This window comes from Chelonia mydas, chromosome 4 (genome assembly GCF_015237465.2).
Source record: "Chelonia mydas isolate rCheMyd1 chromosome 4, rCheMyd1.pri.v2, whole genome shotgun sequence".
Taxonomy (NCBI): Eukaryota; Metazoa; Chordata; order Testudines; family Cheloniidae; genus Chelonia; species Chelonia mydas.
The window spans coordinates 27,680,394-27,693,013 of NC_057852.1; the positions used below are offsets into that span (position 1 = coordinate 27,680,394).

The window sequence follows — 12,620 nt, forward strand, 5'->3', positions numbered from 1 at the left end:
TATATGGTTGCTCTGATATGGCCATTTTACATAAGGTTTATTTTGTCCCAGGAATAGTTGTTGTTTTTTTTAAATTAAAAGTTGTGCTGAGAGTGCACTATGATTTGATTACATAGTTAGGCTGCTAATAGCTTCTCCAATTGTCTTGTTATCCTGATTACCATTTTCCTGTGAGCTGATTTCTATTTCAAAGAATATTTTACACTTATATTGCACTTGTTGCCTAAGGATCTCAAAGAGCATTATAAAGACAGGAATCCCTTGTGGGGATCCACCTCTATGAAATTTCCTGGAAATTACCTGTAATTTGTTCCAACTTAGTGCATCCAAAGGAAAAATATATCATTTTTCAAAAGTATCTTTATGAGTCTCACACAAAAATGATTTAGCAGCATCCCTAAACATCTACAAGATTAGGGAAACTCATCCCATAAGCAATCAGCAACTTTGCTTTGTAAAGAGTGGTCTTCTCAAAGAAACTTGATTACTTTCTCTGAATGAAAGAATTACAAAATGGAAAAGCAGTAAATGTAATGTATTTGGGCCAAGATTTTCAAAAATTGGTGCCTAAATATAAATAACTAAAACCATATGTAGACTCCTAAATAACTGGCCTCTAACATATTATGATGAGAACAGGGCCTGATAAATTAGGGACAAGATACAAACACTTACAGTTATATTTCTTACAATAATATATATTTCTTACAAAGAGATGAGGGAGGTCTAGGGTACATTGTTAAATCAAAGAGAAAATTTTTAACCATGGAACTCTCATAAAAGAAAAAAGAAAAAGTAAAACAAATCAGAAAACTGTTAACTGCTTTGAAGATTTACCCGACACTATTCTGTCCTTAAAAGTAAAAAGGTCACATTTATTTTTTTCCTAAATAAAAGGAAAGAAACCTTTGTTCTCAGAATAAAAACCCCATGCAAACTGACTGAATTACTTTTGGCGGTTAGCTATGTAAATGTTATGAATGTAGCTGTAAAAGTTAAACGTCATCTAATTTGCACAAAGACTGTTAATAATTTGTACAGCAGATAATTAGGCAACTTGTATGCTTCCCTCAGGTCAAGAAAAAAAAAACACTCCAAATTTCCATCTAGTAACAGAACATTGGAAAAAATAGAAACTTCTGCTTTACTATTCTCCTTTATCAAACTGCTCCCTTTATTTGTGGAAAGGCCATTGTAAAACCTACTATTTATAAATAGATGGATATACTAAAACCCCAGTTGTCATGTACTCTGTACTGTATTCCCCCAGAGGGGGGAAAAGTGCAGCTAAGATTTGAGAATTTAAATGAGAATTTAAACAAGAAAAGAATTGTATTGTCAGTTAAGGTTCCAAGAGAACCATTTTAACTACCTCTCCATGAGTGCCTCCTAGCCTCCATATACTAGCAGAAAACACACCCAATACAACACTACCCTTTTGCTCACATTTAATACAACAAGGCCTTACATAACCATGGAAAATGTCACATACATACATAAAAAGTGAAATATACAGGTTGTATATTACAGTCTAATGCACGGGAGGCCAACTTGTGGCTCCAGAGCCACATGCAGCTCTTCAGAAGTTAATATGTGGCTCCTTGTATAGGCACCGACTCCGGGGCTGGAGCTACAGGTGCCAACTTTCCAATGTGCGGTGGGGGGGGAGGGGGGATGCTCACTGGTCAACCCCTGGCTCTGCTATAGGCCCTGCCCCGACTCCACCCCTTCTCGCCCCCTCCTCTGCGCCTGCCATGCCATCACTCCTCGTCTTCCCCCCCCCACCCCAGAGCCTCCTGCATGCCATGAAACAGCTGATCGGAAGGTGCAGAGAGGAAGGGAGGGGGAGGCACTGATCGGCGGAGCTGCCAGTGGGTGGGAGGCACTGGGAGCGGGGGGTGTGGTGCAGAGCTGATGGGGGGCTGCTGACATATTACTGTGGCTCTTTAGCAATGTACATTAGTAAATTCTGGCTCCTTCTGAGGCTCAGGTTGGCCACCCCAGGTCTAGTGTATATGATACAGACTGAGATGGGGGTCTATTAGGAAGCTGGGCAGGGACATGGCGCAAGGATGCTGTACAGATTACAGTAAGCACACTATGGCTGGGGTGAATGCAACACTGTCTATATTTCCTGTTTACACAGACTCTTACCTTCTTGCTTCATACCTAGTGGCTGCTATCAGCTTTTGCAACTACTACCACAGAGGCATCTCTTTAGCTGGTATCAAGAAGGTTTAATGGGAAGGGATAGATCTTGCACATATGTGGAGGATGGCCAGGACAGGGATGTGGGAAAGTTTCCAATCCATAATAAGAAAGTGGGAATGGTATTGAGCTCAGAATAGGAGAAAAATGAAGGTTTTATTATTACTAATTATTATTATTTGTCTATGGTAGCATGCACAATGTGATGAAAGTTTCTGTATAGACAAGAAGGCGCAATTCCTGCCCTGAGATCATAATCTAAGTAAAGACAGACAAATAGAGGTGTGGAGAAAGAGGAACTAAATAAACAATTTTTTGTAAGTACATATATCAACTAGATCCACTGGTGGCAGAGGTGGGGAAAAGGGAGAGAGAGACTGGTGACAAACTACGTACTCACATATATGCACAGCCAATGATGAGCAGATCTATTCGCCGTATATACTCTCATTTTACTTGAGTGGGAAAGACTACTCATAGCAAACAACTTATCTGTTGAACATATCCCTCTTCTCTTCTGTAGTAGAGTCTCCTGCTGTAGCCTCTGGACAGCCAGCTCTTCAGCACCCAAAGTAGTATTTATGTTGCATTTGGGTTATTTCACAAGTATTTACAAAGAATCAGGATGTATCAGCAGTTTGAAATTGTAAATGTAAATTGCTTTGGATTTACAGTATCAGCTTCCAAAATGAAACAACTGGAATGCAGTAAACTTGTATATTATTTTTCAGCTCTTGCCTAATTTTTTCTCCCTTTCCAAAATTTCCTGTTGTGGCCACTGACTAAGGAAATTTTAGGCCCAAAGAAGCTTTTAGAGAAAGTAGGCTACCAAAATAGAGCTTAGAGTGGAAAGCCTCTTGCACCTTTAACAATAGAGTTGTGACTGGCAACTCTGTAATAAGGATATAAAGAGCTTAAAACTGATTTTACACTCTGGGGATATTTTAATCAATAGTGCAATTACTGCAGCAATAGTATCTAAACCAGAGTTTACTATCTGGAGCAAATGACAAGTACAGAATCCAAATTTACTACTTTTGCTTTACAGAGTGCATACCATCACCTTTCCTCCAAGTGAATGGCCCTAATTGATTACTACATTTTACTGACATGAGTCAATCAGAAGGGCTTTCTGAACCAAAAATCTTGGTAATTAAGATTAATATATCAATGTCAATTATCAGGTAATGTTGGTCCTGATGTGGGAGACAAGCTAAATTATTAAACAGTTATGAACAGTTCTTATAAAATTATTTTTAAAAATGAAATGAAAAACTATGTATACATCAGAATTAATATATTATTTTTATCAAAGAAGGTGTCTGTAATATGTCTCATTTTTATTAACAATTTTCCTGGTATGGCAAAAGGGAGGATCATTCAGACAAAGAGACAAATGTCAAATGAATGGCTAGTTACGCCTTGGAAGGAGGTATTAGATAATAAGGTTTAAAATAGAAATACAAGGTCATATTTTCTGCTAGTGTAAATCTATATTGATTTTAATGGAGCTACACCAGTTTACACTAGCTGAGAAATTGTCCAACAAACTGTATTTCTGTTTCCAGTATTCATTGCCAAAGGGAAAGGAAAGAGTTGTATTTTCTAAAACTATTTTTCCTATTAGTAAAAGATACAGGAGTACCCAAAAAAACAACGTTTTTTGGTTTTGAGTCATAAAAGCCTCAAAACATGTGAAAATTAGTTCTACCAGGAATCTAGCATAGTCAGAACTATTTGAATGGGTCATCCACTTCCTTAATAAAAGAACAGTCATTCAATCAGCAATTTATCCCTTCAACGTTCATTACTGCATAGGTGACAGCAATGAAGAAATAGTTTTACACAACAAGAAAAAAACCTAAACCAGTAACATCTACCCCGAAACCTGGGTACGATGCACTCTTTTGAAAGGCCTCCTCCCTGGTGAGATCTTATACTGCTTATTGAGTTCCCCAGCCCTTCTTCATTCATTGGCCCAAGCCACTTATAGAATCATAGAAATGTAGGACTGGAAGGGACCTTGATAGGTCATCTAGTCCAGTCCCCTGCACTGAGGCAGATGAAATATTATCTAGACCGTCCCTGACAGATGTTTGTCTAACCTATTCTTAAAACCCTCCAGTGACAGAGATTCCATAACCTCCTTAGATAATGTGTTCCCTGCTTAACTACCCTTACAGCGAGGAAGTTTTTTATAATGTCTAAGCAAAGTCTTCCTTTCTGGAATTTAAGCCCATTACTTCTTGTCCTGTCCTCAGTGGATATGAAGAACAATTCATCACCCACCTCTTTATAACCACCTTTTACGTACTTGAAGACTATATCACATCTTCCTTCATTCTCCAGACTAAACAAACCCATTTTTCCCAATCTTTCCTTCTAAGTCATGTTTTATTTTTATCGTTCTCCTCTGGACTTTCCCGAAGTGTGGCACCCAGAACAGGACACAGTACTACAGCTGAAGCCATATCAGTGCTGAGTAGAAGTCTTGCTTGCACAATTCCTGCTAATAAATCCTAGAATGATGTTCACTTTTTTTGCAAAGATATTAAATTGTTGACTCATATTTGGTTTGTGATCCATTATAACCCCCAAGTCCTTTTTTGCAGTACTTCTTCCTAAGCAGTCATTTCCCATTTTGTATTTGTGCAATTGATTATTCCTTCCTAAGTGAAGTACTTTGCATTTGTCCCTATTGATTTTCATCCTATTTATTTCAGACCATTTCTCCAGTTTGTCAAGATCATTTTGAATTCTAATCCTGTGCTCCAAAGCACTTGCAATCCCTCTCAGCTTGTGTGAGGAATGAGCAAAGAACTAAGCCCCCGATGCATAAAGGTTATTGCACTCATCTGGGATGTGGGAGACCCACAATCAATTCCCCTGTTGTCTGACAAGAAGGGATTTGCAAAGAGGTTTCTACCCTCCTTCCCCCATCCCCTAAAGCTTGGACTATAGAGCCATTCTGTCTCTCTCTCTGGCCCAATTAATATTTAATACAAAGTGGAACAGCTTCAACAAGGAGAGACCCACACCATAATATTCCCTAGTCCAATGGCAGTTACCTGAGAAGTGAGGAACAAATCCCTTCTCTTCATCTGGCAGCAGTGGGAATTGAATGGGGCATTCTCACGTCCAATTGAGCACCCCTAACTACTGGGCTAAACCATTCCTCCCCACCATCAGCCATTTTGTAGTAAGTTAGGCATGTTCAGAGCATTCTAGATAGGGCCTTTCAGGTGACAGAAGTGTTTGAGTCACGGGTTTGTGGATTAGTAGCAACTACATCAGGGGTTTAGGTGAGTATGTCCTTTTATGGATCTGGGCCTAACTTTTTGGTTTCTGGGAATCAGTTATTACAGAACTTTCCACTGTTGCTAGCTCTTACAATTTAATCATGACTCTCACATTATTTGGGGGTTTTCTTAAGGCCACCTGCCTCTAGAGTCATATGATCACATGAGAGTCTTACCAAAGTTTCAACAGCTATCATTTTTAAGCCTGAATTATTGTTTTTGAAACAGGAGGTTGGCAGTACTGCTTCTGTATCCTGTTACACAATATTTCTGTAATGGATTGTTAAAATGGTTTGGTCCTCTTTACACTAGAGAATAAACAGTTTTAAATCCTGGCCTCAAGTGGAGGGCACTTAGGGCAATCTGTGGTTGACATATGTTAGGGGTTTTCTACACAGGGAAATAGCCTGGAATAACTTCTGCAATAGCTCCACTCTTATTCCACACTGAGTGCCTTTGGGGAGTTTAATACACTTTCTAAGTGGATTAAGTTAAACTAAAGTGCAAAAAGGCATCCTTACTGCAAAATAAGTGTCTCCACACAGGAGCTACTGCAGAATAGCTATTGCACTTTAATTTCACACCCTAGCTGATTTCACAGCAGCTTCCACGTGTTGACAAGCCTTATTATTGCAGGTCATGTTCCCAGTGCAGCAAAGGCTCAAGAGTTTGAATGTAAAAATTATTTTTTTTACAAGCATGAGAGACAAGCATTACATCCATATCCAAGGAGAATCTGAAATTTCCTTATCAAGTTAGGGGCAACCCATATTATGTTGTCCTTATTACGGTGCAATTGTTGTAAAACTCTTGAAATCAGAGGGACTAATGGAAAAGGCTTAATATGGAGTGGATATTCTATCAATTGCCCCTTTCTTCCCTGCTGCAAGAGAGATCCTTTTTGTTTAACTATGGAAGATAACGGGCATTTTTATTATCTAATAATGCTGAGTAAACACAGTTTATCCATTGTCTGCGCAAGAACATTTGGGATTAACTAAATTTACATTGAAGATTTAATTTTCACTGGAAATATTTGGGTTACAGGAACATCAAATTAATCTCTCCCATGCTGAAGATAAATCAAGGTATTTCAAAGAGTAGCCTTGCTCCTTATTGCTCTCTGGCTGTTGAGGTTTGAGACTGCAATCACCGTGTCTGACCTGACAGCTGCATTGTCTGTACCCTGCTCTTGTATGTCAGTGAGGCTTCTCAACTCTTGCAAATTGATCTAAATCTTGTACTCTGTTCAGAAATTTTTCCCTAAAGCAATCTGGTCTTTCAACAAGGCACCAAAACCAAATATAGTAGCATCTGTAGTTAGAATAACCAGCAGTGAATATTCATGCAAAGAAGATAAATCGCCATCTGGCTGAGACCAAGCAGCGAAAGTGTCAGACCCAAAAGTGAATTTTTTCAGAGAAGCAAGTGAAAACAGAGAATTGTACTGAACTCCATACATAATCTTACCTACAAACACTACTCAACATATGGTCTATGCAAAACAAAACAACCTTTTATTTGTTTTACTCAGACAATTAAAGGAGAACACCATTCATTTAATGAGGAAAGGAGAAGCAGGTATATGAAGTGGCAGGTCATCATGTTGGGGGACTTAATACTACACAAATAATAAATTGTACAATTATGGCCCTGAGTTTCATGCAGCTTGCTGCTTTCCATGGCACCAGAGAATAACTAATTAGTTCAGTTAGCTGCAAGCATATCTAGTGGACCTGAGAAATAGATAACTATCTTGTTTGAGACTTTGGGGTATAATTTCAGCACTTTATGTGCAAAAGTAAGGCTTTATACTCAAAAGTGCCATTTATATTACAAAGCTAAAGAGTTCCATCGTCCCAACATTCACCTTCTTAAAATTATAAACCTGTTTCAAATGACGACTTATTTTTAACATGTTAACAATAATAAACAAGATCCGCAGCTAGTGTAAATTGGAGTAACTCATTTAAAGTCAATGGAGCTACTCTCATGTGCACTAGCAGAAAATTTTCCCCAAGATTTCTTGGCACTTTTGATATCTGTAAAACCTTAATAAAAATTGTAAAAATTAGAAGCATCTTTAAAATTTGATAAGCATGAAGTACATAACTTCAAAATAAAAATAAAAATTAAAAGGATAAGAAATAAATTAAGCTATTTTAAAAGTACACAGTAGGCACAGGTAACTCCCAACATTTTAGGTCCTTTGTGGACAGGAGATGAAGTATATTGTGTGAGGCTTTTTATAAATTCCTTTGAAAAAACAGTTGCATGCGCGTACATAAACCAGAAGATTAGGGAGAATGAGTGGGAAGCGTTGTTAGAATCCAGAGTTAAAACTAATTGAAATGAACTAATAGATCTGCACCAGAATACCCCATGAGAAAAGGATAAAGTTCTCGACTAGCAAAAGGTCAGGTCAGTTCTTATCTTTTAGTAATTTGATTTATCCATCCTTTGTTAAAACCCACACTGGAAGAAATAGGCAGCCTCCAGCACAAATAGTACTGATTATATAAATAATTCTTACTCAGTCTGAATAGGTGCCTAATTGAAGGGTCACTCTGGTGTTTAATAGTGTCAAATGCTGTATTATTGTGCTCATATTGGTCTGCTACTATTATAACTAGGGCCTCACTAAATTCACGGTTTATTTTAGTCAATTTTACGGTCATAGGATTTTAAAAATAGTAATTTTCATTATTTCAGCTATTTAAATTTGAAATTTCACAGTGTTATAGTTGTATGGACCCTGACCCAAAAAGGAGTTGTGGAGTGGTTGCAAGTGGTTATTGTGGGGGGTGGGGGAGTTGTGGTACTACTATCCTTACTTCTGCGCTGCTGCGGACGGTGGTGCTGCCTTCAGAGCTGGGCAACTGGAGAACAGTCGTTGCTGGCCGGGATCCCAGCTCTGAAGGCAGAGCCACCACCAGCAGCAGCGCAGAAGGAAGGACGGCATGGTATGGTATTGCCACCCTTACTTCTGCATTGCTGCCTGCAGAGCTGGGCCCTCAGTCAGCAGCCCCCACTCTCTGGCCACCCTGCTCTGAAGGCAGCAGTGCAGAGGTAAGGGTGGCATGGTATGGCACTGCCACGCTTACTTCTGTACTGCTGCTGGCAGGGTGCTGCCTTCAGAGCTGGGCACCCGGAAAACAGCTGCCGCTCTCCAGCTGCCCGGCTCTGAAGGATGCGCAGAAGTAAGGGTCGCAATACCGCGACAACCACCACCACCACCCCGCAACTCCTTTTTGGGTCAGGACCCTCAATTTGAGAAATGCTGTTCTCCCCCATGAAATCTGCATAGTATAGGGAAAAAGCACACAAAAGACCAGATTTCACGGTCCATGATGCATTTTTCATGGCCGTGAACTTGGTAGGGCCCTAATTATAACAATGTTGGAAAAATTATATTGTGAGATTCTTAGCCCAAGGACCAATGCCTTGATCAGATTTGTCCATAAGATGTCATGCTCATCTATAGTGTTGCATAAAATAAATAATAATATTGTGCATATTAAATTCTATGTAGTGAAGCACCATTTTAGAGTAACAAAAATATTTCCATAAATGCTTGTCCGACTCTTCAATTACATTTCACCAGTTTTCATAAATTACACCATACATTAGGCCAAAGATCATATTAATATTACATCCACAGAAGGCTATAAAGTGTTCCATGTCTGGAAAATTGAACAAAATTGCCAATTACATCATAAAGGTGTCACACAGATAAGCTGGCATACCAAAAAGAACTGACATACTTGCTTTCACACTGTCAAGTAAAGGGGTGGCAAGTGATATGACAGAAATGTTTACACTCGTTGCTACATTTAACAGTGTTAAAAACAAGTAATTAATTTGCACACACTGTACAGCTTTTTGAGGGTTGTAACTTTTATTAAAGTGTCTGCCAATTAAAAAAAAGACAAAACTAGAACTGTGGATTAGCACAATTTTTTAAAAGAAGCATTATCTTTTAATATACTGTATAGCACTGTCTGATTTTCTAAGAGGCTTCAACAGGACTTGCAGCTGCTTAGAACCTCTGAAAACCAGACAAGTCATTATATTTCTACAGGCCATATTGTGCCATCAGTTTTCAAGTAGAACACACCAGTGAAATCAGAAGGAAGTTCTGTTGAAAAAGCGATGTCATGATTATGGCGCTATGTCATTTATAGAAATTGTACAAAACATTCTGGGCGAGCTCCTCCCCCCATCTCTTGACACTTTAAGCTAGGTGAAAAGGATCGAGTGGCATAAGTTGTTCTAAAAGAGTAACTAGGCAGGGCTGCGGCACTGGAGATTCTGGGCAGTGCTGGACCTATAGGGCCTAGGGTGCCATAACTGATGACACACACCCCAGGGCTATCTAAAAGATGGGGGATGTTGCAGAACTGCCCAGGATTCTGAGGGTGCAAAGGTGGTTTACCATCACTTTATCGCATGCCTGCCCTGAGTTCCAAGTTATGTGCTTCATCTAGACTTAGAGCCACAGCACAGAATCTCACCCTCCGAGTACAGTTTGAAATAAAACTATTTCAGTATGCAGAGAGAAAAAGTTCTGTATTCAAACTAAGAAGGACCTTCATTCCTGTTAACCTTTCTTGAAACAGTTTCCATATTCTAGAGCATAAGGGTCTGATTGTCACAGCTCATACTCATATGGGTACAGGCTTCAGAACTGGGCCCTAACAGTTCACCATCAAATATTAAGAAGGAAACAAATTAGAATTATGTTATATATTATTTCTAACTCCCTGAAGGCTCATTTTAGTCTACTTCTGAGTAACAGGATCCCAGTGGCACAAAATAATTCTTTACTTATTCTGCTTCACAATTATGGCAGTGAAAATAAATAAACAAGACTCTATATTACTGGATCAATAGGGACTTACGATGCGTCATGCAATATAAGCATCATGGTCATAGTTACTTGTGGATTTCAGTTTATATAAATATGCAAAAACTTTCTTGCAGTAAACAAAGCAATGTAACTGAGAAGTTCAATGTATAATACACTTAATAAACATTACTTCAAATATAAATAGAACTTCAGTAATATCTCTACGCTCATCATGATCACAGTATTGTAACAGTTTATAGTGTGATACCACAACCACAGAATTTACTGAAAAATTCACCCCTTGGAATTTTGCTCCAGGATCCCAGCTTACATTGAAAAAAGTATGTTTCTAGCCAGTATGGTTGTGAAAATAAACTTGCAACAGATAACAGCATGTAAACCAATAAGGTGTCACCTGATGGACTCTGCAGAGAGTCTGAGACCATAGATCTAAAAGGTTTGGATTGCCGGTTCACCTCAGTGGACTCTGCATTGCTGAAGCCATGAAATATAGCACTTTTAAAAGATGCCATTGAATTCAGTTTTTTGCTGAAGAATTTACCATTTTGCTGCAGCCACGCATTAAACGTTACTTTTTTTGACCGCCTGCCCTGCCAGGACCTGACTGCAACCGCCTGTTGCTTTGCACCTCTCCACTGCAAGGAGGTGTTAATTATAGCATATTTTCCATACACTGTTCCATGAAGCATGACAGCATGAGATCAAGGGAGCTGAGGAGCTGGAGCTCTTCCCTTCCCTGCAATACGGAGGAAGGAGATTCTGAGTCATGCCACTGGGAAAACATTGCAGGAACACAAGGGTGGGAGGCAGTGGGCTGCCTAAAGAGTACACTAAAAAAATCCATCCAGAAATAAATTACTATCAAAAATAATCGTTTATGAATTTTATGTCAAGGAATAGATTCAACTATGGGCCAGTTGTGTCAGCGGGAGAAGATGTGTGTGTGAGTGAGATGGGAATGAAAGAGCAACAGAATACGTGTACATTGCTATGGAAATTTGTCCTATTTTGCCACAACATGGATAGAGCCCTAATCATGATATGTGCTTTTATAGCCACAAAATTCTGACTGTTAAAATTGTCATCATCAAAATACTTACTGGATGTCTGACCAGCTGCACTATAAAAGCAATATGTTAATCAACAATACAACATTTATAGTTTTTATATAGTTGCAACTTACACAGGGGAGAACAGACATTAAAAAAGGACACCACTGAGGCCTTTACTCTTAAAAACTGAAAAGTTAAAGCTTACTAAAATTATGACTATAAAACTAAAGCACAGATCTCTATCATTATGTTTTTCCACTATGAATTAATTAACTTTAAATGATTTCTAATATACAGTCATATGCTACACCAGTTCTTGTCCATAACTAAACTCAGAGATTAAGACTAACCAAGGCCCAGTTGACTTCCCCAAAATGCTCCAATCCCTCTGCATCCTCAGACTATGTATGAGTAACGCATAAAATCAAGCGGAAGCGAAAATACACAACACATGCTCATTTTTTCTATCAGCTGCAGGCAAAAACATATGAACACAACCAAAAATACGACACTGGAAATACTGTATTGGAAATGACAAAATCATTCAAAAATATAGCTCCATCATTGCAGCAGCATGTATTTCAAAAAAACCCAACAAATTCCATTTCCCACTACTGAATCCAATTAGTCCCTCAGCTATGTTTAGAAGAATTGGACTCATGCTGACATCCAATCCACAGAGAGGTCTCCCAAACATTCCTTCTGATACAGAGACCCCATTGACTCCTGACTGATGCAATCACTGATAGAGTTACTGTATGAGTATTCTGTATCCCTAACCTTGTATTGTCCCCTTCGATGATTTTTCTTTCTTGTTTAGAAATTTGCTCAACTTTTCTTCTCTTCCCTTTGTCAACCCACTCCCTTTTCTATAAAGTCTCTCTTCTCTCTTACTCTGCTTTCCATGTTCTTGCTCTCTTCCCAATCTTTCCATCTCTCATCCTTCCAATTACTTCATCCTGTCTCCCCTCAATTGCCATCTCACCACCTCTTCTCCTTTGTACTACCCCAATCTCTCTCTCCATTACCCCACTCCCGTCATTGTCAAAATGCCGGGTTCTCTAGTTATCTCAGAACATATATAGACACAATGCAGTATCTGAACACCACACCATCATAAGATATGAAAGTATTATTCTCATTTTACGGACAAGGATCTGAAGCAGAGAGAGATTTGCTGACTTGCCCAAA

General features: G+C 38.9%; 1 protein-coding gene across 7 annotated transcripts in view; it reads right to left on the reverse strand.

Annotated features, from left to right (window-relative positions):
* The window catches only part of STPG2 (sperm tail PG-rich repeat containing 2), a 398,804-nt gene that overhangs the window by 133,055 nt on the left and 253,129 nt on the right, over positions 1-12,620 (reverse strand). The gene's annotated exons all lie outside the window — the stretch shown is intronic.